At 42.8% G+C, this 21,573-nt stretch overlaps 1 protein-coding gene across 9 annotated transcripts in view; it reads left to right on the top strand.

Moving 5' to 3' along the window:
• Window positions 1–21,573, top strand: part of ARHGAP6 (Rho GTPase activating protein 6) — a 309,403-nt gene that overhangs the window by 224,073 nt on the left and 63,757 nt on the right. The window contains exon 1 of one of the 9 annotated variants that reach the window (XM_046909394.1): window positions 10,792–11,168. The exons of 5 other annotated variants lie outside the window; for them this stretch is intronic. The gene's annotated coding sequence lies outside the window, so the exon portion shown is untranslated. Of the gene's footprint in view, window positions 1–10,791; window positions 11,169–13,613; window positions 18,218–19,071; window positions 19,403–21,573 lie in introns of those variants that run through there. 3 more of the 9 variants (XM_046909395.1, XM_040662409.2, XM_040662398.2) reach the window with 3 other exon arrangements.

Consider the following 21,573-nt stretch of genomic DNA (forward strand, 5'->3'; position numbering starts at 1 on the left):
TCATCATGCTCTGATGCCTTTTCAAAGGTGTTTGTGCCTTCCAAAGGGAAGAAAAGGAGAAAATGGTATTACATGGATATGTTAGCATAGGCATATTTACTTGTCTAAAAAGAGATGGCAAAGCCCAGCGTTGCATTGATTGTGCTGTTGTATTGTGAGTCAGTCCTAATACCTGTGATAGCATCATTTTCTAGAGGTTTCTCATATCCTTTGCATATGGAACAGCACGCAACTGTACAAGAAGACAGAAGAATTCAGGTAAAATCATTTAATAAAAGCACAGTCATCAGTATGGCCAAAACACAACGTCTTGATTCATTTACAGCTTCATTTAAATTACAGATTGTAATTTACATTACAATCACAGATGCTGATCATAAAACCACAGGGTCTATTGAGACATCTTTTAGGTAAGTCAAGGATCTAGGAGCTCTTTTCTAAGGTTACCTCTATGGAGACACTGACACAAAATCACAAATTTTGAGAAGTCCCAAATTTGCTAAGTGAAACTAAAGTAATTTTTAGACTGAGACATTCTGGCAAATATTTTTTACTCTCTTTTTCCCCAGCCCAAAATCTCCTGCTTCTTCACATTTTGGAGTTTTGCTGTGGACCTGACATGAGCTCAAACAAAACACTGCAATTTCTTGAGGACGAAAACCTCTGTGTTTCCAGTTCTATTCCAACTGCTGTGCTGCAGCTTGCAAGGTTAAAACTTAGAGCCATCTGGTCTTAGAGGAATGGGAAATATTTTTGTACTAACTAAAAAGCTACAGCAGGAAAAAGATATAATAGTTTCCAAAATCTGTGATTCTCTTCAAGCAATGATCAAATTTTCTTTTACGCAGATATTCTTTTCCAGATATTAAACACTTGTGAACTTTCTGGTTAAGTATGGGCAAAAAGTTTGTCCTAAAACTGGGCAAGGTTTTTGTTTTCTGTTTTTCTTCCTTTCATTTAAAGAGTACCTTGGGTTTTTATGACTCTGAGGTTACTTGAATACAAATGCATGAGCACCTGCCATCTTCATGCACATTTCTTTATCATGCAATATAGCAAAACCAGTGTTTAATTTACTGCACGACTGTCCATGCTCAAAACAACTTTCTAGATCGATAAAAGAGGAATAGTACTTGAAAGTATTCCTTACAGTTGATTGAGTTTTATCTTTTGAACCCCCTGTGGAATGAATCCTCTCTATTCCAAGGTGCAGTGGGCCAGATTGACTTTGTCCTGCTCTGGTGTTATATCACTGGAAGCTGCCTGAAACTGATGCAACTCAGGAAGGAGTCAGTTTTTTTCCTGCTACTGGGTATGTTAAAGGGATTGAGCATGTCAAAAAGATCAAAACATTTTACCTCAACTCAAGTTGATGAAACCAGGGTGTGTTAGATAGGAGGGGGAAGGGGTAGCTAGAAAAAACAAAACTGGTATATATATGTATTTTGTTTACATTGGTGGTATGAAGTAAAATTACTCTGAAGTAATGTAACACTTGGCCTGGATGTTGCTGACAATCTTTGAGTTTTTTTTAATGAACATAATGGTGGCAGATTTGTCTTGCTCAGTTGCTGGTAAGACACTATGGGTAGGATTTTTTGAGCATGAGCTTTCTCTTCTAGACGTTAAACATACAAAGCAATTGTCTGATACCTCCGTGTAGTCAGTGTAAGGAGACAGCACCTCTTTAGGTCAAAGCATTCCCCTCCACAATCGTAGAGTGGGTGGAATGGGTTGCTGAATAGCTGAGGTTTGGCTGTACAACACCCAGTCTACATCTATGATTCAACAAAATGCTTGCACACAATAGATACATCTTAATAATACATCTTAAATTAAGCACGTACTTCAGTGTTTTGCTGAGTGGCACATTTGCCTTTTGCCTGAACTCATTAGGAGCTTACTTCTACATGAAGGACTAGCAGTCAAAACAGTGTTGCTATCTCTGCTTCATTCCTATGTGAAGATTAAGTATTAAGATTGGAGGAGTTTGGAAAAGCAATCCAGCCCTCCGGCCAGGAGAGGCTGCCAACTCCATCCAGCATATCACTCCATGACACATCAAATAGTATTTCAGGTCTAAGGAGGGTGAATGTTCATATATAATACTAATCTTTTCCTTCACTATCCATGAAAGCAGAATAATCTTCTGAAAGCGGTAATTGCACAGAGCTGTCAGATCTCACGTGCCTGCTCTGAGACTGAGTGACCCTTTCCTAACTCTGCACATCGCTGTTGAATTCATGCAGCCCTGCACCGGGGCTTTGCTCCCGTTGAAGGGATCCCTGCTGGGTGCCTCTCAGTACCAGAGGTTCTTCCACAGCCCATAGCACTGTCTCATGGATCAGGAATTCCTTGGGAGTCCAGAGCAATGAAAGTTAAACATTGTGGGTGTATTCAGCATACAGGCCAGCTGAGCATTCGTTCTGTCATTTCTAACTTTCACGTTACAGTCCTGTATATGTATGATTCTGTTGATGCTCCACTGCAAAGTGAAAGGAGTATTCACTATCAAGTTTAGCAAAACTGAGCACTGAAATTACTATTACAGTTGCAAGATGACCGTAATACTCACTGGCATAGCAAACAGTGCTCCTAGGAGGCAAGCAGTCAATAAATAGTCTGTCCTCCATCGTTCTATAATTACAGTATCTGAAGTAAGAGGAGAAAGTACTTCTTTGCGTTAGCTTTATAGCAGAAAAGAACAGTGCTCACCTATTCGCATCTGGAACTCAAAATATCTGTAGATGTCAAGGACAGGTCTGCTGCTGCCTATTTGGAAAGTCTGATCAGTCATTGTTAAGTGGTGGCAACAGCAAATCAATGATAAAATTCCTTTGGATTTTGAAATTTATTTTGAGGCTTTCTTTGAACTCTTTTGATTGCCCTCCATTGTTTCTGCAAGCTCTGGGAGCAGTTCCCTTTAACTTCGAAGCCCTGCTCATAACTCCAAAGAGCGAAAGGGCTAAATGTTATTTAAAAGTAATGCAGCAAGACTTGCCAACAGCACAGCTTAAGTAGAATCTGAGAGGAATGTGGGAGCAGTCATAGCCTTAAAAAAACAACAGTTGGTTTTAGCAACTGGAGAATCTGCAAAAACATTTGAGAGCTGAGCATGATCCCTCCTTGATGTGTTGAATTTTTGCTCCATGTCTTGTGTGTGTGTTTTGGTTTTGGCTTTTTTTTTTTTTTAAATGCTCATAGGAGATTTTCAAGAAAAAAAAATTGATAAAAACATTTACTTAAGAAATGCCTTGAAGACCACTCCCTCACCAGAGTTATCCTTTTCTTTTCTGCTTTTCCTGGCAGTTTTATCTACTTTAAGGAAATCTTCGTTCACAGAGTCTAGAAGCCCGTGCCAAATTTATAATTCACATATCGGTTATGATTACAGTGGTGTGGTTCATTTGTCTTGCTTAAAGTATTATCTGGGGTAAATTTTCTAAAAACGTGCCTGTTGGAATTAAAGAGGTCATGCTTTCAATGCGTTGCCATGAGGAGAATTCAGGTCTGGGAGGAGTTGATGTTTCCACTGTAAGAACCCATCCAGTTCTCATGCATTAAGATTCAGTTGGTTTTCAGTGACAAGATTTCTCAGATTGCAAATAAAGTGTTGGAGGTGGGGGACTAATATCTACTTGCACACAGTTTTAAACAACAGCAGAACGGCCACCTTTGACTTGTCCAAAGACTGAGCACCCAGATCTCTGCAAAGGGAACCTCTCCTCTCGTCTCAGTAAAAAGAAGAATGAGCAGGTGAATTCCTACTCATTGAGTGACATTCAGAAAGGCTTTTAATTTCCCAGCGCTTCATGATTTCATGCCTTTAAAAATAAGGCCCTGAGGTCTTCCATCATTCCAATCATTGTCATCACAGTTGGTGATGAAAAATATGGTGTTTTGCCTTAAAATAAGACAATATAGACCGTGTCCGATGCTAATAGCACTGTGTCTGTCCATGAAAAAAATGCTTAAGATAACCGTAAGATTTGATAATATTCAGAAACAAGAAAACAAAATTTTATGGGTTAAAATACAGATTCTGATACATAAAGCTTTTTACTTCTGAAGTATTCAGCTATGTATTTTACCAGGCAGATGTGATGTTTCTGCTGTCCTGATGCGATATGTAGATGTGTGCTAATTCCTTCTACCTTGTCATCCACTCCATCTTCATTTCACTGGCAAAGAAATTGAAGTCTGTGTGCTAGAAGGGAGACGGTGTGTCCTTCAGCCAGGTTTACGGTATAGAGCAGGGGACCGGGGTGTAGGGAAGCCACGTAGGGTATTCCTGCTGCTTGGTCTGTGTGCAGGATGTCTTTTCCCATATCCTTGAGCTGCTCCAAAGATATCCTTCCTTTCGTTACTGGCAACTGGTATGCTTTTCAGCATGACCTCCAAAATGGTTGTCTTCCCATCATGTAAGAGAACGTTGTTACTGTCATGTGGCCCGATGCATGAATACTGTGCTTTCGGGAACTGTAGTGCGTTAAACACATCTTTAGAGTCATATAGCTTCTGTTTGCTAATATTTCCCCAGATACCTTAGGACCATATAGAGGTCCAGCCTGAGTACTTTTGTTCACACACACCACTTACAAATGTTAAAACCAACCTGTGCGAGCTGTGGTGGAATGGTGGAATGGAAGAAGTTGTGTAGCCTAAGGATAGTTTTTCATAATACAGAAAAAAAATAGGTGATAGCAATGTAATTCCACTCAAAGATTTCGTAAGACTTCCAAAAAAAAAAATAATCTGTACATATGTATGCTGAGCTCAAAAATCTGATGTAACATGTTCGACAAGGAGAGAGCACTGCTACCACGCTCTTGCAGAGCTAAGGACTGCCAGTGGAATTTGTTGAAAGCTGAGTATACAAGAATGGCTATAGAAAAGATATCCTGTGTATTTTGAGAGATTTACTACTTTGGCTGTCATCAGACAGCACACATAATCTTGCATGCAACTGCTTAGACATCAAGTCCCCGGGACCGTGGTTGGAAAGCAGGTGAAGGAAGTATTTACCACAGTTTTAAGTAATTTTGATTAACTTCAGCTTTCTTTGTTAACACAAGGTTGCTCTTCTAGAAATATTTTGCATAGCTGGGGCAGCAAAAATAAAGCACAGAATGTAGTATTACCTTTTTTGTACAAGTGTGAAGGATTGACGTGATCAGTCATACACAAGAACATCTTCTTTTTCATTTGGACTCACAACGTCAAGGAGTAACACAGGTCTAACACAACCCTGGAAACAAAAGGAAAGCAAAAGAGATATTTTTCTCTCTCCTTGCTTTAGTCCTGACAGTACAGCTTCATGTCTTTTCTTATTTATGGCGTATCGCAAAGCATGAGTCACGTTCTTTGAGATGTGTAAATGTCATGACTGCGGGTATGCCTTCCTTTCCTGCACTTAGAAATTAAACCACGTCAGGGAGCATCCTCAGGTGCTGGATTAAGATTCTGGGCATGTGGTTTTCTCTATCCTGAAGTGAAATTGAATCTCAGTCTGAGCAGGAGTGCCCTGGGACTGGGGAACCTGTGCTCACTAGCAGCCATCATCTCAGGAGCGTCTCAGGGCTGCTGAAGTTCAGCACATCAGCTGGGCGAAGGTAGCTGAACACACATCACTCTTCAAGTGGCAGGATGCTTTAAAAATACACTAATCAAAATGCCCATCACATTCATAAGCTAGCAGACTTAGTCATCCACTGAGGTGACTCCTCAGCTGCCAGGCCCAGGTAGTATGGGAGCCTTGGGCAGACCCTGCAGCAGTGATCCTTGGTGAGGCCAGGCCTGGGCTGCATCCCTCAAAGTGAAGGAACAGGCCCCAGTGGTCACACGTGGCAGGTGCATGTTGCTTACTGAAAATTATTTGTAAAATACAATCATCCCTCACTTGTGTACATGAACAGTGCCACATGTATGAGAACAGCAGGGATATTCATTATTAGAGGGATGCTGGCAAGATGAGGTTAGCCTCTAGGCTCTTGGAAAACCACCCACCTTGTAGAAAGAAGACAGTAGAACCTCATCCTACATCACTCTTCATGCTCAGGTATGGTTGCCACCTTTCTGTGGAAACCTGTTTAAGATATGGCAGGCTAAAACAGGTAATAACTTCCTACCCTGTGTTTCGGTAGGTTCCTTTTCGTTATTATTTCATATAGTTAGTTTAGTTTGCTATTGCATAAACTGTGCATTGGGAACTTTGTGGGCTGTCCCCATGCTCACAACGGGTCATAGCATAACGCAGCTTGGGTGTGAACAGGGAGAAGTTAAAAGATCTCCATCCTTATTATATCCTCCTTTCCTTCTTTTCAAATTATGAGAAGGATGTAGTCTCATTCTCTTAATGCTATTTTGATAACGCAGTGTTCTAAACACAGGAGATGTTTTGTTTAAACCACTGCTGCGTTGCAAACACACAGATAGAACATACTTCTTTCAAAATCTTACGTTGACATCCCCACTGGGAAAAGTTACTGAGCGGGGAGATGTAGCTTCTTCAGAGCCTCACTGTATTTGTGTGTCACAGTGGTTGCTGCTGGGTTGTTTTATTGGGACACAGTGTCCAGGATTTAGAGAACAGATCTGGGTCCAACACAGTATAAACCCACATAATAGTTTAGATGACTGTTTTCTGGCTTGGGGAGTTTGAAAATCTGTGGTGGCTGTCCAGAGAACCAATAAATTATCTGTTCTTGGATTTAGGTTATAATAAAATGTTATTGGCCAGGTAGATGTGTGCTTTCTGGAGTCTGTCTTTTGTACAGAAGATATGTAGTTATACAGAAGGGAGGGTCTGCACTGCAACTGAGAGTGAAGGAGCAGATCCGGGCTGTGTTTAAATGGGGACAAATACTGAGTGATTTAACAGCCTTATTGAATTCAATCTGGAGTGAGCAAATAGGAGTGAAATCAAATCTGGTGGTAAGGTCAGTAGGAAACAAGCACTTTGTGTTGGGTTTTTTTTGCGTTCAAAATGTGGGTCCTAAATAATGAAAAGAGGGGCTTAAGTAAAAACCTGTAGTAACATTCTGATTAATAATATTTTCTTCAACATCAGCATACTGCAAGCTGACCTTTCAAGCATCTTGTTATAAAAAAAACCCACTGTTTCAGTATTTATTTAATGAGTAATTTTGTTGATTTTATGCCAGCATAATGTAAGCCTAAGCAGCTGTAGATCAGAGGCTATTGAAAACTTTTCATGCTGCTTGTGTTAGTGAGGGCAGAGAATATGTTTTTTTTCTATTTGAGGGAGCTGCAAAAGTGATCTGTGCTGTTCTCTCGAGCAGGTCTGTTTGGCTGGGCCAGGGCTGCATTATACAGCAGAGTGGTTCTCTGGAACTGACAACTACTAGGACAGTTGTGCCTGGGGGGTTCAGCCTTGGCAGCAGGCTGCTGCTGAGACAGCCATTTGTTAGAGCGGTCACAAGCAATCTGGTGACTGGTTGCAAAGGGATGGGCAGCATGCAGTTACCTTTGAAGTCGTATTTTGCATGCTGTGATGCAGAAGAAGTGTTAAACAGAAGATGGGTGAAAGTCCTTTCCTACTTCTTCTCTCTGATTTATTGTTATATTTGTTTGTGATGCTTACAGGTGTTTAGTATCTCATTTTCCTTTGTATGGGCAGTTGTTTGCTGTTCATGTGAGTCTTTTGGGGTTGAAGGGGGAGCAGTTACCAAAATGCAGTAGGACCAGAGAAGAGCGCTGGAGAAAAATAGGACAACGTATGATGTTTGTGAACATAATTAGAAACCTGAAGCTGATGACAGCTGAGGTGGACGTTGTTCCCGCCCAGCTTTTCACAGAATGACAGGGGTTGTAAGGCACCTCTGGAGATCATCTACTCACACCCTCTGCTAAAGCAGGTTCTCTGCAGTAGGTTGCACAGGAAAGTCTCCAGAGGGGGCTTGAGTATCTCCAAAAAATGTGTCTCCACAACATATCTGGGCAGCCTGTTCAGTGCTCTCTTACTCTCACAGTAAATAATTTTTTCTTCATGTTTGTATGGAACTTTCTGTGTTCCAGTTTGTGCCTGTTGCTCCTTGTTCTGTCACTGGGCACTGCTGAAAAGAGCCTTTTCCCATCCACTTGAGTCCTGCCCTTTAGATATTTGTAAGCATTGATAAGATCTCGTCTTGGTCTTCTCTCTTCCAGGCTGGGCAGTCGCAGGTGTCTCAGTCTTTCCTCATAAGGCGATGCTCCAGTCCCCCAGTCATCTCTGTGCCCCTCTGCTGGGCTCTCTTTAGAAGTTCCCTGTCTTTCTTGAACTGAGGAGCCCAGAACCGGACACAGTACTGCAGATGTGGCCTCACCAGGGCAGAGCAGAGGCGGAGGATCACCTCCCTTGCCCTGCTGGCCACTCTCTTTAATGTACCCCAGGATACCACTGGCCTTCTTGGGCACAGGGACACACTGCTGACTCATGGTCACCCTGTTGTCCACCAGCACCCCGGTCCTCATCCACAGAGTTCCTTTCCAGCAGGTCAGCCCCTAACCTGTACTAATAGGTGTGGTTATTCCTCCCCAGGTGTAGGACTCGGCACTTGTCCTTGTTGAACCTCATTAGGTTCCTCTCTGCCCAGCTCCCCAGCTTGTCCAGCTTGTTGCTGAATGGCAGCACACCTTCTAGTGTGTCAGTTACTCCTCCTGGCTTCATGTTATCAGCAAACTTTCTGAGGGTTCACTCTATCCCCTCATCTAGGTCATTGATGAAGATGTTGAACAAGATCGGCCTCAGTACCTGCCTACCCCTGGGGAACACTGCTGGCTACAGGCCTCCAACCAGACTCTGCACCATTGATCACAACCCTCTGAGCTCTGCCAATTGACCAGTTGTCAATCCACCTCACTGTCCACTCTCCTAAGCTTGCCTATGAGGATGTTATGGGAGAAAGTATCAAAAGCCTTGCTGTCATCAAGGTACACAACATCCACTGCTCCGTCCCCATTTACCCAGCCAGTTTTGACATCACAGAAGGCTACCAGATTGATCAAGCATGATTTCCCCTTGTTAAATCCGTGCTGACTACTTCTGATAACTTCCTTTTCTTCCACTTACTTTCACTTCATTTCCCCTTGGCGCATTCCTAGACCTGATTTCTGTCCTACTGTAACGGTGGAACAAATCCGAGTTCTCCTCATGGGACTGAACATGCATAAGTCTGTGGGGCTGTGGAGCAGATCCTCCTAGAAGCTATGTTGAGGCACGTATGAGACAGAGAAGTGATTTGAGACAGACAGCATGGCTTCACCAAGGGCAGATCATGCCTGACCAATCTGGTGGCCTTCTGTGATGGAGTGACATCTTTGGTGGATGGGGCAAGGGTGATGGATGTCATCTACCTGGACTTCTGCAAAGACTTTGACATGGTCCCTTACCACATCCTTCTCTCTAAATTGGAGAGGTGTGGATTTGAAGGATGGACTGTTCGATGGATTAGGAATTGGCGGGCTGGATGCAGACAAAGGGTTGCGATGAACGGTTCTGTGTCAGGGTGGAGGCCGGTCACAAGCGGTGTCCCTCAGGGGTCGGTCTTGGGACTGGTGCTCCTCAACATCTTCATCAATGACGTAGATGATGGCATCGAGTGCATTCTCACCATGATTGCAGACGACACCAAGCTGAGCGGTGCAGTGGATGCACTGGAGGGAAGGGGAAGCCATCCAGAGGGAACTGGACAGGCTGGAGAAGTGGGCCCATGAAAACCTAATGAGGTTCAGTAAGGCCAAGTGCAGGGTGCTGCATTTGGGTCAGGGCAGTCCCAGGTATTTATACAAACTGGAGAAAGATCTCCTTGCGAGGAGCCCTGCAGGGAAGGACTTGGGGGTCCTGGTGGACAAGAAGCTGGACATGAGCCAGCAGTGTGTGCTTACAGCCCAGAAGGCCAACTGTGTTCTGGGCTGCATTAAGAAAGGGGTGACCAGCAGGGAGAGGGAGGTGATTGTGCCCCTCTACTCAGCTCTTGTGAGGCCCCATCTGGAGTATTGTGTCCAGGCCTGGGGCCCCCAGTACAGGAAGGACATGGAGCTCTTGGAGTGGGTCCAGAGAAGGGCCGCGAAGATGATCAGAGGGTTGGAGCACCTCTCCTATGAGGAGAGATTGAAGGAACTGGGCTTGTTTAGCTTGGAGAAGAGAAGGCTCCTCATTGCGGCCTTCCAGTATTTGAAGGGAGCATATAAACAGGAGGGGGAACATCTGTTAATGAGTGTGGATAGTGACAGGACAAGGGGTAATGGTTTTAAACTGGGACAGGGGAGGTTTAGGTTGGATATGAGTAGGTAGTTTTTTACCCAGAGGGTGGTGACACACTGGAACAGGTTGCCTAAGGAGGTTGTGGATGCCCCATCCCTGGAGGCATTCAAGGCCAGGTTGGATGTGGCTCTGGGCAGCCTGGTCTGGTGGTTGGCAACCCTGCACATAGCAGGGGGGTTGAAACTCGATGATCATTGTGGTCTTATCAACCCAGGCCATTCTATGATTCTGTGATCATGGAGAGCATCAATGAGGAGAACGAAAAATGTGAGGCTTGTTCAGAGGCAAACCAAATTGAGTCATTTCTTTATTCCCACAGTTCTTTCGCTGCACGTTCCCCAGTGAACATGAAGTATTGGCATAGGGCTAAATTAACTGTTAAGGTTGTGAAGACAGGCGAGCCTGCCAGTATGCACAGCCTGTATTTTAACAAACACAAGCAGTCAAGATGGCTGTAGGGACTTCCTTTATGCTAAGACCAGAAGTCTCACACACCTATGTTTAACACCTCCCTCAGTACCCATGTTGCAGAGGCAGAGAGCGCTTTCGTGGGGCCCCAGCAAGCCCCAGCCGTGACAGCTGGATGCTGCTAGCTGGCTGAGTGGAACAGTGCATGGGAATCCACTGTTCCTTTAAGGGAAAAGGCATTCCGCTGCACTAGGGCTTTGGCTGGAAATACAACCGTTGTCGGATCTCCACTCTCAGGCAGAGCTGTTTGTGTCTTTGCGATGCCAGTCCGTTAAAGGGGCAGCACGGTGAGATGCTTCTTTCAGTGCTGAGTGCAGCAGCATTTACAGTGTGTTTGGTCAGGTTGCAAGAAGCGATGTAAAGTTAAATCAGTAGTGTGACATGAGTTGGTTGAAGTGGTTAGCTAATCTGGAACGTGTCCTGCTTCTTTTCTCTGGTAAGATAAATGAGCTGGGCCAGTGCCTATTCCCTCTCCTTTCCTCTTCTTTCTGCCCCCTCTTGCCCTCTCTCTCCTGGATTTCTCAGAAAGTTTTTGTCTGGGTAACGTAAAGTTTTAAGAACTGTTTATCTTGCACAGTCTGAAATACTTCATACCCTCTTGACCATGGTACAGTGAAAAAACAAGTAGGCACCTTTTGTAAAGGCGTCTTTAATGGGAGGCATGATGGATGGTTCCTTGAGTTATTTTCTCCTTATCAGAAGATTTGAACCTGAGACACATAGTCACACTGATTTATCAGTAGTTGGCATCTTAGTACTTTGACTTAGAGCTTTGGGCTTGGGTACAGGAGTTTTCTTTTGGTTATGCAACTATTTGTATGAAACAGATAATCCAAGCAGAACTTCTTGATCCTCGTTTGGAGCAATGCTGGAAAACAATATTAAAAAAAGACTTTCTAGTCTGGTAGCAGCTCTTTATTAGTTTGGAGTACTGTATACAATATTTTCTCCTGACAGACATTTGAGATATACAAATTCCTGTTTTAATGTGCTTTTAAAGACTGTATGTTGTTCTGTTGTGTGCTTTTCTGCTTGTTCATAAAAGACTATAAGGGAAGGAAAGAGTGAAATTAATTTCCAGGGAGAAGTGTTTTAGGATACTGGGCATTTTTCCACTGAACATCTCTGTGGAAATCTGGAAAAAGTATTATTTCAGTTCTCTACAAGAAAATAATGCTCTAACTGTACTTCTTTTCCCACCATCAATAAACTTGAGAAAATTCTTCTGTAATTATTAACTAGCAGAAAAAAGAATGGAGCTTGCTTTTGGAAAGAGCAGTTTGGGAGTTTATTTGTTTTTAAATAGCATAGTCTTTCAAGTGTGAACTGTGGATTGTATTTATACTATTGTCTTCTGTTCTGCTTTCATACAGAAGATAGCTTTAGCATTTTGGAAAAGGCGTGGGAGGAAGACAGTGTTACCTATATCATTACAACCTATGGATGCTCTTTGCATTTCTGCATTTCATGCTTCTCTGTATAGCCTGCTGTAACCTGAATATCTTCTGTATAAAAAGGACCGGCAATGACAAAGTCCCTAAGGGAATTTAAAAGATCTCTGGTTCCTTTCATGTTTTTGGCTATGAATGTTCTTTGAGAGAGGATGGTAAAAGCCAGGAAAGCTTTAATCTATTACTAGTTTTTATTGGTTTCTATTCCTCATTATTATCTTTATCATAACATAATGCATCAGAAGTGAAAGTTTAACACATTAAGGTTTGATAGCTATTTAATTGCAGCATCTAGCATTTTGTGCTCTGCGCTGCTGAAAAAAAAGAGCACAGTCCTACTTGAAGTGAAGTTGCTGCAAATCTGCCATTCATCATTTTTTTGTGACAGTTCAAGTCCTAACAGTACTCATTGGGACAGTTTTCAAGGTAAATTTTTGTAGTGCTGGAAACTCTTCCTGTAGAGTTTGGCACCACATTGGTTGAAAAGGAGTAGTAGTATAATTAAAAATTGAGACCTACTGCAGTTTATTTTGTAATAGTAATGTGTGCCCAGTTCCCAGGGGAAAATACTGTTTCAGCAGTTGAAGAACACTGTCTGTGATCTCCTTCTTCCCAGGGATAGACTCAGCAGCTCCACCCAGCTCCACTGCTATAAATGGCAATTGGACTGAAGGGAATTAGAGCAGGCAATGAACAGAGCAAAGGCAGGTTCATCCACAGCTGACATTTTCACTGCTGGGTATGAAGTTCCTAAAATGAAGAATGACCCTGAGCTGCTTCATTTGAGAGGCAGGCTGGGCTCTGCAAGGAGGCCTTGTTGCAGTGGAGATGCTGGTGGCCTGACCAGGCTGGAGCCACTTGGTTTAGGGATCAGAGGAGGGACTGCAGCTGAGCAAACACTCCGCCTTGGGAAATGTGCTGATGAGTTTGCCAAAAAACCTGTTGTTTCATCAGGCAGCTGTGGAGATGGCTGCTGATAAGCGTGTTCATCATCTTCCTGCTGCCTGGCTGGAAAAGGTTAGAGCTCAGAGGAAAGTATCAGTACTTGACAACCAGGGAAAGTGGTATCTTAAGGTGGAATTTGTCTTATGTCACTCTGCATCTACGGTTAAGCCACACTGTAGATGTAAACCTTTGTACTGACCGCTGATTGTGAGTGAATGGGGTGTAGAAAGGCATTTCTGGAGTTTCATCCTTATCTCTGTAAACCAAACAGAAGAGATTGATTCCCTACAAGCTGCTGTTCCTCACCACTGGCTGGAACTAGTAATTGCAGTGCCTAGGTTAGATATGGATGCTTGTACTTTGACAGGAGTCCCACTGTGGGTCTGATCTGCCTCTGAGCTAAGCTGTGAGCATCTGAAACACTTTGGTGACTGGTGACTGTAGTTATTCCACCAAGTGAAAAGGGGAACCTTCACAAAGTCTATGGGATTCTTCAAGGATAAGCTAATTCATTATATAATGAATGATGTATGGGTAATAGTAATAAAAGTGTTAACAGCAATAATAGTGTCCATTAGTTTTGTGCTGTGGGAGAAGTCACAGAGGAGCAGCCTTCGGAGTTTCTGTTTAATGTTGATTCAGTGCAAGATTTGAATGGAGAAGTTTGATGAAAATAACCTTCTGTGGAATAATAAACAAAACTACATTTAATGGATGCTTTTTTATTTTCTCAGTATCCATCTGCAAGCATTATTGGTTGTTTATATTCCTCTTCATCAATGCATATCTTATATATAGGGACTATAATTTCTTAAGTCAGGCTCGTGCATCTTGCTCATTGTATCACTCCTGCAAGGTACTTCTACGTGACCCAGAGCTGTATTGGAAAGCACTACTAAGGTGAAAGTGTGCAAAACATGCTTGCAGGCATGTCTATGAGGGCTGGAGCTTCCTGTGTCCCTTGAATACTGAGATTCACCTGCACTAACTTATCTCCTGGAGATAAAACTCTTAAGGAAAATACCAAGTGTCATAAAGCTGACTTGTAAAAGTATTCTTAAAAGTGATAGCATTATAGGTGCCTTTAAAATCAATGTCTTCTTTTAGAAATGTACTGAGTTTTCAGCTTGGCCCCTTAAAAGTAGCTCTCAGAGCTGAGGATATTTATCCTGTTCCATTTCTTGAATGGGATGCAGCTGTTGAATTCTTCAGATCTGAGTAAAGTCTTTAAAGGCTTTATTTATATTGTTTTTTTTTTTCTGTTCTCCTCTGGTTCTGAACAAATAGCCACAACTTCAGTTGATGGAAATTATCCTACTGTAGCATCCCCCCAGTGCAAACAGCTCTCGTAGCTGGTCCCTGGGGATTCGGGGAACAAAGAGTACCTCTAAAGCAATCAACTAAAATTCATCCGCAGCCCGTTAGGAGCTCCTTGCAGTGATACTGAAGTGTAGGAAGCTCTATAATCCTTTGTATTTCAAAATGCAGGCTTATGGCTTGAGTTTCCCTTGAATAAACCTTACTATTATTAATGAGGTGTGTAAAATATTCTCCTTTGGTTCACTAATGGGCATAATGTGGATAAGAACTTTTTAGCCCCGGTAAATCTCAAAATGAATTTTGCCTTTATCTAAACAGAAATCTTTGATGGCAGGCTGAAATGCTGATATTTTGATGTTAGTGTAGCACGATAAAAGTTTCAAAGCTGTGGATCAGATATGCTGTGCTGCTCTGTGTATGTAGGATGAGGAACTCTTTGTATTGCAATAATGTGGGACCCGGCAACAAATCTAATTTTTCATGCAGTTGTTGATTTTACAAGGATATTGCAGTGAAAGCTCTTTAACTTCCTGTGTTTGCATGCCTTTTGTAGCAGGAGCCTCGTCCTGTCTCTTAAAACCCAAACTGATGGATCCTTCATTTTTTCAAAGCGCTTTCCTCACTCTATAATGAAACGTCAAACCTGAAAGAGGTTTGTGTGGATCCTTCAACTGACTAATGTGTATTTAAATTACAGGATTAATAAGGTTGATAAGAGGAGGTGAACAGCTGCTGTGGCCACTCAACACGGGCAGATTAAAATAATTGGGCTGGGGACGTCTGTTAGATTGCCATTAAAAAACTTAAATAGGAGCAGAGAGCGTTTGGCAGTCCTCAACAAAAGCTTATGAGGGGAGAGAGGAGAGTGGGTAAGGAGAGATGTTGTTCATTCATCTAAAAATAGGCCTTCAGTCTGCCTCTGAGCTTGTTTGTTTGTCTTTCATTTGGGGACTGTAGGTGGAGACCTGCCTTTTCAGAGCTTGAGGACCAGGCCCTTCGCTATAAGCTTCATTGATGCCCTGATTTCAGAAGCAGGCTCTGGGGCTGTGTCCGTGTTGGTGTAGTTTGGTGTATGGCAGCTGCTGACAGCCTCCCTGGAAGCCCCACCTGTGGTGAGGGCTGAAAGAGGCCTTTGCTGTGCCCTCTTCTCACCGAGGGCTCTTTCAAGACTTAGTGTGTCATTATCCAAAATGTGGTTGGAATCCATAGTTCTGTGTATGTGCTGCTTTTGCCAACAGGAGATGTAAACATGTCCAAAGAAGGGAGTTTCCCTTGTGATTCGACCATGAGCAGCCGACGGCCTGCAACTGCCCCTCTGCCCAACGCCGCTGCTCATAGCGTGTGGGTTGTTAGACCTCTGTCAAGGGAAAAGACACTATACAGCCTACATAAAAGCAGAGTTGTAAAGTGTGTTTTTCATACTCAGAGTATGTTAGACCGGCTTCAGAAGTCTGAAACAGGGATAAAACAGAGCACGCTCCTCATGTGCTGCTCAGAGATGGCAGCAATATGGGCAGGTCCGACCAAACTCCACTACGGTTACTTTGGGGTTGGGAGTGCTCCTCTTCCCCCTCTCCATCAGTTTACCAGTGTCCCTTCAGCTCCTCACAGCACTTTCTTTTTCTAGAAACAGAGATGCCGCTTCAAGTTCTCTCTTAATTTATCTCACGATGTAGGCTTTTATTAGATCCTAATATGACTCGTCAGAGCACTCGTTATCTCTTCTGGAGTCATCAGTTCTTGTAATGGCACTTAAAAGCATGAGATGAAAAAAAACAACACATGAGTTAATACGTTAATTGATTTGTCTTGCTTTCTGCATTTTAGAGTCTGTGGGATACATGCAGACGGTCTCTGGAGCATATGGGGTGTTTTGTGGCTAATGGACCAGACGGCTTGTATATAATTATAAGTGCCTTGTTTGCATACGCGCCTTGCTACTGCTTCTCTGTTTTCACAGATCTTAGGAACACATCAAGCGTAAAGCTAAGTGAGGTTGTTGTACTTCTGCTACTTATTTTTCTTTTTGAATGAACTGTGTCACCAGAGCTTAGTGCATCTAACCTGCATGGTTGTGAATGCCCAGTTTATCTCTGGGGCTCGCCAATGTAATTCAGGGGAATCCAAGAAAGACTGAAATAGCATTTTTTGATTGCTTTCTTTGAAAATAGAAAGATAGAGAGCATTTTTATTTAAAAGAGCACTGCCGTGTCCCCTGGAAGCTATAGTGCATGTAATTGATACCCCAGCTATTATGTGATGAGCCGTAAGGGGCATTCATCTCTGGCAGTGCAGTTCTGTCGTCTGAGGTGAGGAAAGGAGTCTGTCATGAGAACCCTGCTCAGGGTGGGAAAGGTAGCAGAGCATGCAAAGCACTGGAATTGCAGCTCCCGTGAGACACACCAACAGGTTTTTGAGTGAAAACATCTTTATTAGCTGCGGACTTCTTTGAACTTTTTCACCAAGCCATCAGTTTTTCCACAGAAAACGTATTCTTCGTGACTGTTTTTTAAGACAGAAGCCTCATTTTTCACTGGAGGAAAAAAAAAAAAAAAAAACTAAATAAATAAATAAACAGAGATTTTTTTGGTCAATTATATTTCTGAAGCTATTTTTGACAGTCCCGTGAGATGTTAGTGGCCAGCATTGGTCACTGTGTAACAAGAGATCAGCCAGAGGAATTCTTGGCTGCCTGCTAATTTAGTTCTCCTAAGCTTACCCCAGAGGGGTATAGGTTCCCTGGAATATTGCATAATTAAGAAGCACATTACAAATTACAGCCGATCTGTGAATGTTGAATTTACCGTATCAGAATCAGTTGAGCGATTTCTCAATGATAGTTTACCCCAAGGTTCGGTTTTAAGTTTTAAGAAGAATATTTTCTAGTCCTTCAGGAAGAAATCGATCCAAAGTAAACAGAATAACTTTATTTTCTTCAATTTTTTGATGATCAATTATATTTTGCATAGCCTCTCCATATACTGTGAACATTCTGTATTTATAACATTACATTCCATCCTGAGTAGCAATTTTTATTTATTTTTTTTAATAGAAAACTGAGTATTACTGAAAAGAGTGTTTTGAAATGGAAGCAGAGCTCAACGTATATCACGGGACTCTTCCGTTTCTGAGCAGGAAACCCTTGCTGTCAATGCATAGTTGCAATTCATGTTAACCAATAGATATCTTAACAAAGTTAAAGGAACATAACCTTGTCTGGAGCTCATAAATGCAAGCGGGCTGACCAAACTTCACTCCCACTTTATTTTGTCTTCCTGCAGACCGCCAGAAAACGGTGGGGACTTTTAGATTTCTTGTTCACAGAGCATGAAAGTGGGAGTTCCTTATTCATACGGCTCGAATGAGTGAGTTTCTGAATGAGTATATCTCCATTTCTACTTATGCAAATAACATTTTTTTTTTTTTGCTAGAGGAAATTCAAAGAATAATAACAGAGGGCATATGGGCTGAAGAAATTTGGTTTTGAAGAAAGATGTCAAGTGGCACAAATGTACAGCATAATTTTGAGATGACCAGCAGGAGGCTGATCTCTGGCTACAGCATTTTGAAGAGGAGAGATTAAATTTAGCTCCAGTGTCTTTGGTTTGTGTTGAGATGTAAGCACACCCACTGACAGTGCTTCCCTGAGAAGATTATTCAGTAGGACGGCTTTTCTTTGGAAGTCTTGTATGGTGCCTTGCTCCATACAACTCTTCCGTTGACACACTGAAAGTGCTGAGGTGTGTGCTTTGACTTCCGTTGGCTTTGGGTAAGTCTTAGAAATTAAGAGATGTGTGTTGTGTGTGTGTGGCGGTAGCAGGCAGTACTGGTGGCCGCCAGATATGTCCAGCACATGCTTCTGACCCATGGGTGCTGGTTGCCTCACTCAGGCAGACCGTGGCTGCTCAGCCCATCTAGATGTAGCAGTAAGCAAAGCATCTGGGTAGATTGATGGGGAAAACATAACATGTTCTCCCTCACCATCACTTGTGGCTTCTTTTCAGTGAGCAATCTGATGGAGTCCCAAGTTGTATGGACTGAGAAACGAACTTGTCACTCTGCATGCTTGTTTGGTGCAAAGCCAGGTAGTGCGGAACTGCAGTTGAAGTCATTGGTGATTCAGTGTTTGTTTTTCACAAATTGCCTACGCTTCCAGCCCACGCACTATAGATGACAGCGCTGTATCTGCGGACTGTGAACGTGACAGACATTATTTATGAAGCAGTGCCTTCATCAAGGTTTTGTTGTTTTTCCTAGCAAATTGTGTAAAAGAGCCTCTGCATTGCTCTTGTCAAAGTGGTGTTATAAATACAGCTGATTTGCTTGTTTGAGCAGAAAGTTTTTAAAGGTGTTTAAAAAAGCTGCAAACTGGCTGTATGAGAAGGTCAGACAGAAAACACCGAGTGCAGTTTGCTGTGCTCCAAGGAATAGCAGCAGCTGCTTCCAGCATTCTTTCAGCTATTCCTAATAGGGAAAGCTTGCGCAGTTATAATCAGTTTTGAGTTTGTACAGCCATGTGGAAGAGGGATTTTTTGAAGGGAGACGTGCCCCTTCCTAACCACTCCTCATACTTGCTCAAAACGTTTTCTCTGAAATAAGAAGTGGGGAAGTCAGTCGCGGCTCGCCTGCCTCTGATGCACAGGCACTGTGTGACACAGCTCTCTGCTGTGCTGGACTCCCAGCTTTCTTCCACGCAGAGAAAACAAAGAGATCCAATTCTCCCCCTAAGATTCATGACTGTAGGAGCCTCTGGCAGACAAAGGTACACGAGGAATCATAGCTGCTTCAGCTGGGTTCTTTCTTGGACACTCGGTGCACAGTTTCAGGACAACTGCATTGCTGTTACCTTAAACGTATTTTGCCAAAAGTCATAGTTGGAGTCAACCTCGTAATTCAGATCTGGTTTGATCAAGTACTGAAGGACGCAGAAGACACATGAGAACTTAGTTAATGGGTAAGAAAACTGAATAATCTTAAACATGATGTGGTAGAGGTAAGTGGGATAGAGAACGTATGCTGAATGTGGTGTTCATGGTGATTTCTAGGTTTTGGTTTTTGGTGGTGGTGGTGTTTTTTGATGTTTTAGTGAAGGTTGAAGAAAATAGAACAGCTTTGCCCCTGGGGAGAAGACTGGCATTGCCCACCATTTGCCATGCTCTGGAGCTACATCAACACATGGAGAACCCTCACATACTGTTGGAGACTAATTTCATTACCTTGCACGTTTTCATAGTTAGACTGAGAGGAATGAAACTACGGAAGGAGAAGTGACATTACTTTTTCAAAACAAACTGCATAATTAGGCAGATTTGTTTTTGACTGGCTTCATCACGTGCTGCCTTGCTTTGAAGTCTGTGATGCTTGCTATGTTTATCGTGCTCTGTATTCTGCCTATGCGAAGGCTGTAACCCAGGCAGCTGCAAGAAAACATACTGGGGAGAAAGGCTTCTCAGAAACTGATGGGTTGACAGTTGCAGCTGCTGTTCAGTTACAGCTAGATTCAGTTTGGCAAATAACAGTTTCTGTAAGCATCAGGTTTTATGGACTTGACTGCGATGTTGCTGGATTTCTAAGTTTTGGTTAGCTGTGCTTAACTGAGTGGGGAATAAGAGCTGTTCATCTTCTGGCTCAGTCGGTGAGGAGCTTGTAACTCTAGCAATTGTTTCTGTTTTTCATAACAGTGGGAACTTTATGGGCTATTTTTCCCTCTCTCTGTCCAAAATAAATGTGCTGCCTAAAAACAAAGACAGAAATTGCAGTGTCTTTGGCAAGCACACAGTATGAACTTGGGGTACCTCAGGCCAGAGGGGCAGTTTACAAAATGCACCTTTCTGAGAATTGCTGTTGCACCACAGTGGCTTTATTTGTGTGGATCCATTTTACATTTCTTGCTTTGGAAGTCCATATTTTTAACCAGCCTCCACCTCCATAGATAATAAAGCATCTGTGTGCTTTTTAGTTGTCTCTCCAGGTCTATACACTGATCCATCATTCTGATTTGTAGCTATATCTTCACTCAGAGCAGTTTGTGTAGTTCCAGTTAAACATTTCAGACTCTTGAATGATATTTAATTTAAGAGCATATCAGCAGATGCATGTGTGCAGCTGTGGTGCTTTTTTTATAAGAAATGATGCAGCAGTGCTTCTTGAAAAGCTGAGGTAGTGACCTTGGCTGTGCACTGCAAGAAGAGCACGTGCACTGTTTCAGTACACAGAAAACAGAGGAAAAGCAATGACACTGATTAAAGTTAACGACAGTGCTAGTGAGTGCAAATCCACCTCTTTGTACTCACAGTATTTTCCTAATTATTAGACTTTTTGAGTTTTCTGTACTTTCTGAACTCTTCTGTAGAGAACTGTCTGTGCAGGGGCTTTAAGAGAGCAATAGGAACACCAGAACAGCTGCCGGTATGGGTGGGAATTTGATATCTCATGTATTAAAAACAACCAAACACAATGCCAATAAAAAATAGATTGCCAGAGCATCTCAGCTGACTTGCTGGTGCAGACCTCTTTCAGAGTGGCCAATGTGGGTGTGTAGGACAGGGTAGGGTTTGCATGTGTAAACATTGTGAAAGTGTGGAGTGATTATAAAGCAAATGAGCAAAGCCACCCAGTCTAATTGCTTACTTTCTACATGTTTGAAATGTGCCTGTCCTTGCGTTCAAGACATACACATACTGTGTCACTAGCACCTGAAGTGGTGTTAATAACACAAACTCAAACTCATGACTCAAAGAAAACTTATGTAAGAGGAGGGCTCGTAGGACACCTTTATTTCAGCACAGGGTGGAAGCTGACACAGTAGCTAATTGTGCCATAATAACCTAAATAACCAGAACCATTTTTGAACTGGGAGTAGTTTGCTTGCATGTGGAGGCAGACTTCAGTGAAATAACATCCTCTCTGTGAGCAGCAGTGCATTGCATGCTGAGGGCAGGCCCTGCTGGGTGTCCCCATGCCAACTTTGATAGCCATCCGTTCACTTGCTGTGCTTAGCAAGTCACTCTAGAGGGACATGGCAGCCTCTATCATGGGTGCGTATGAAAGTGGGAGTGGATGCTGGAGCCGTCAGCAGCTTCCTGATGAGGGATGGGATAAGGGTGAAGCCTGGGTCCAGCTTGT

The sequence above is a fragment of the Gallus gallus genome, chromosome 1 (assembly GCF_016699485.2).
Source record: "Gallus gallus isolate bGalGal1 chromosome 1, bGalGal1.mat.broiler.GRCg7b, whole genome shotgun sequence".
Lineage (NCBI taxonomy): Eukaryota > Metazoa > Chordata > Aves > Galliformes > Phasianidae > Gallus > Gallus gallus.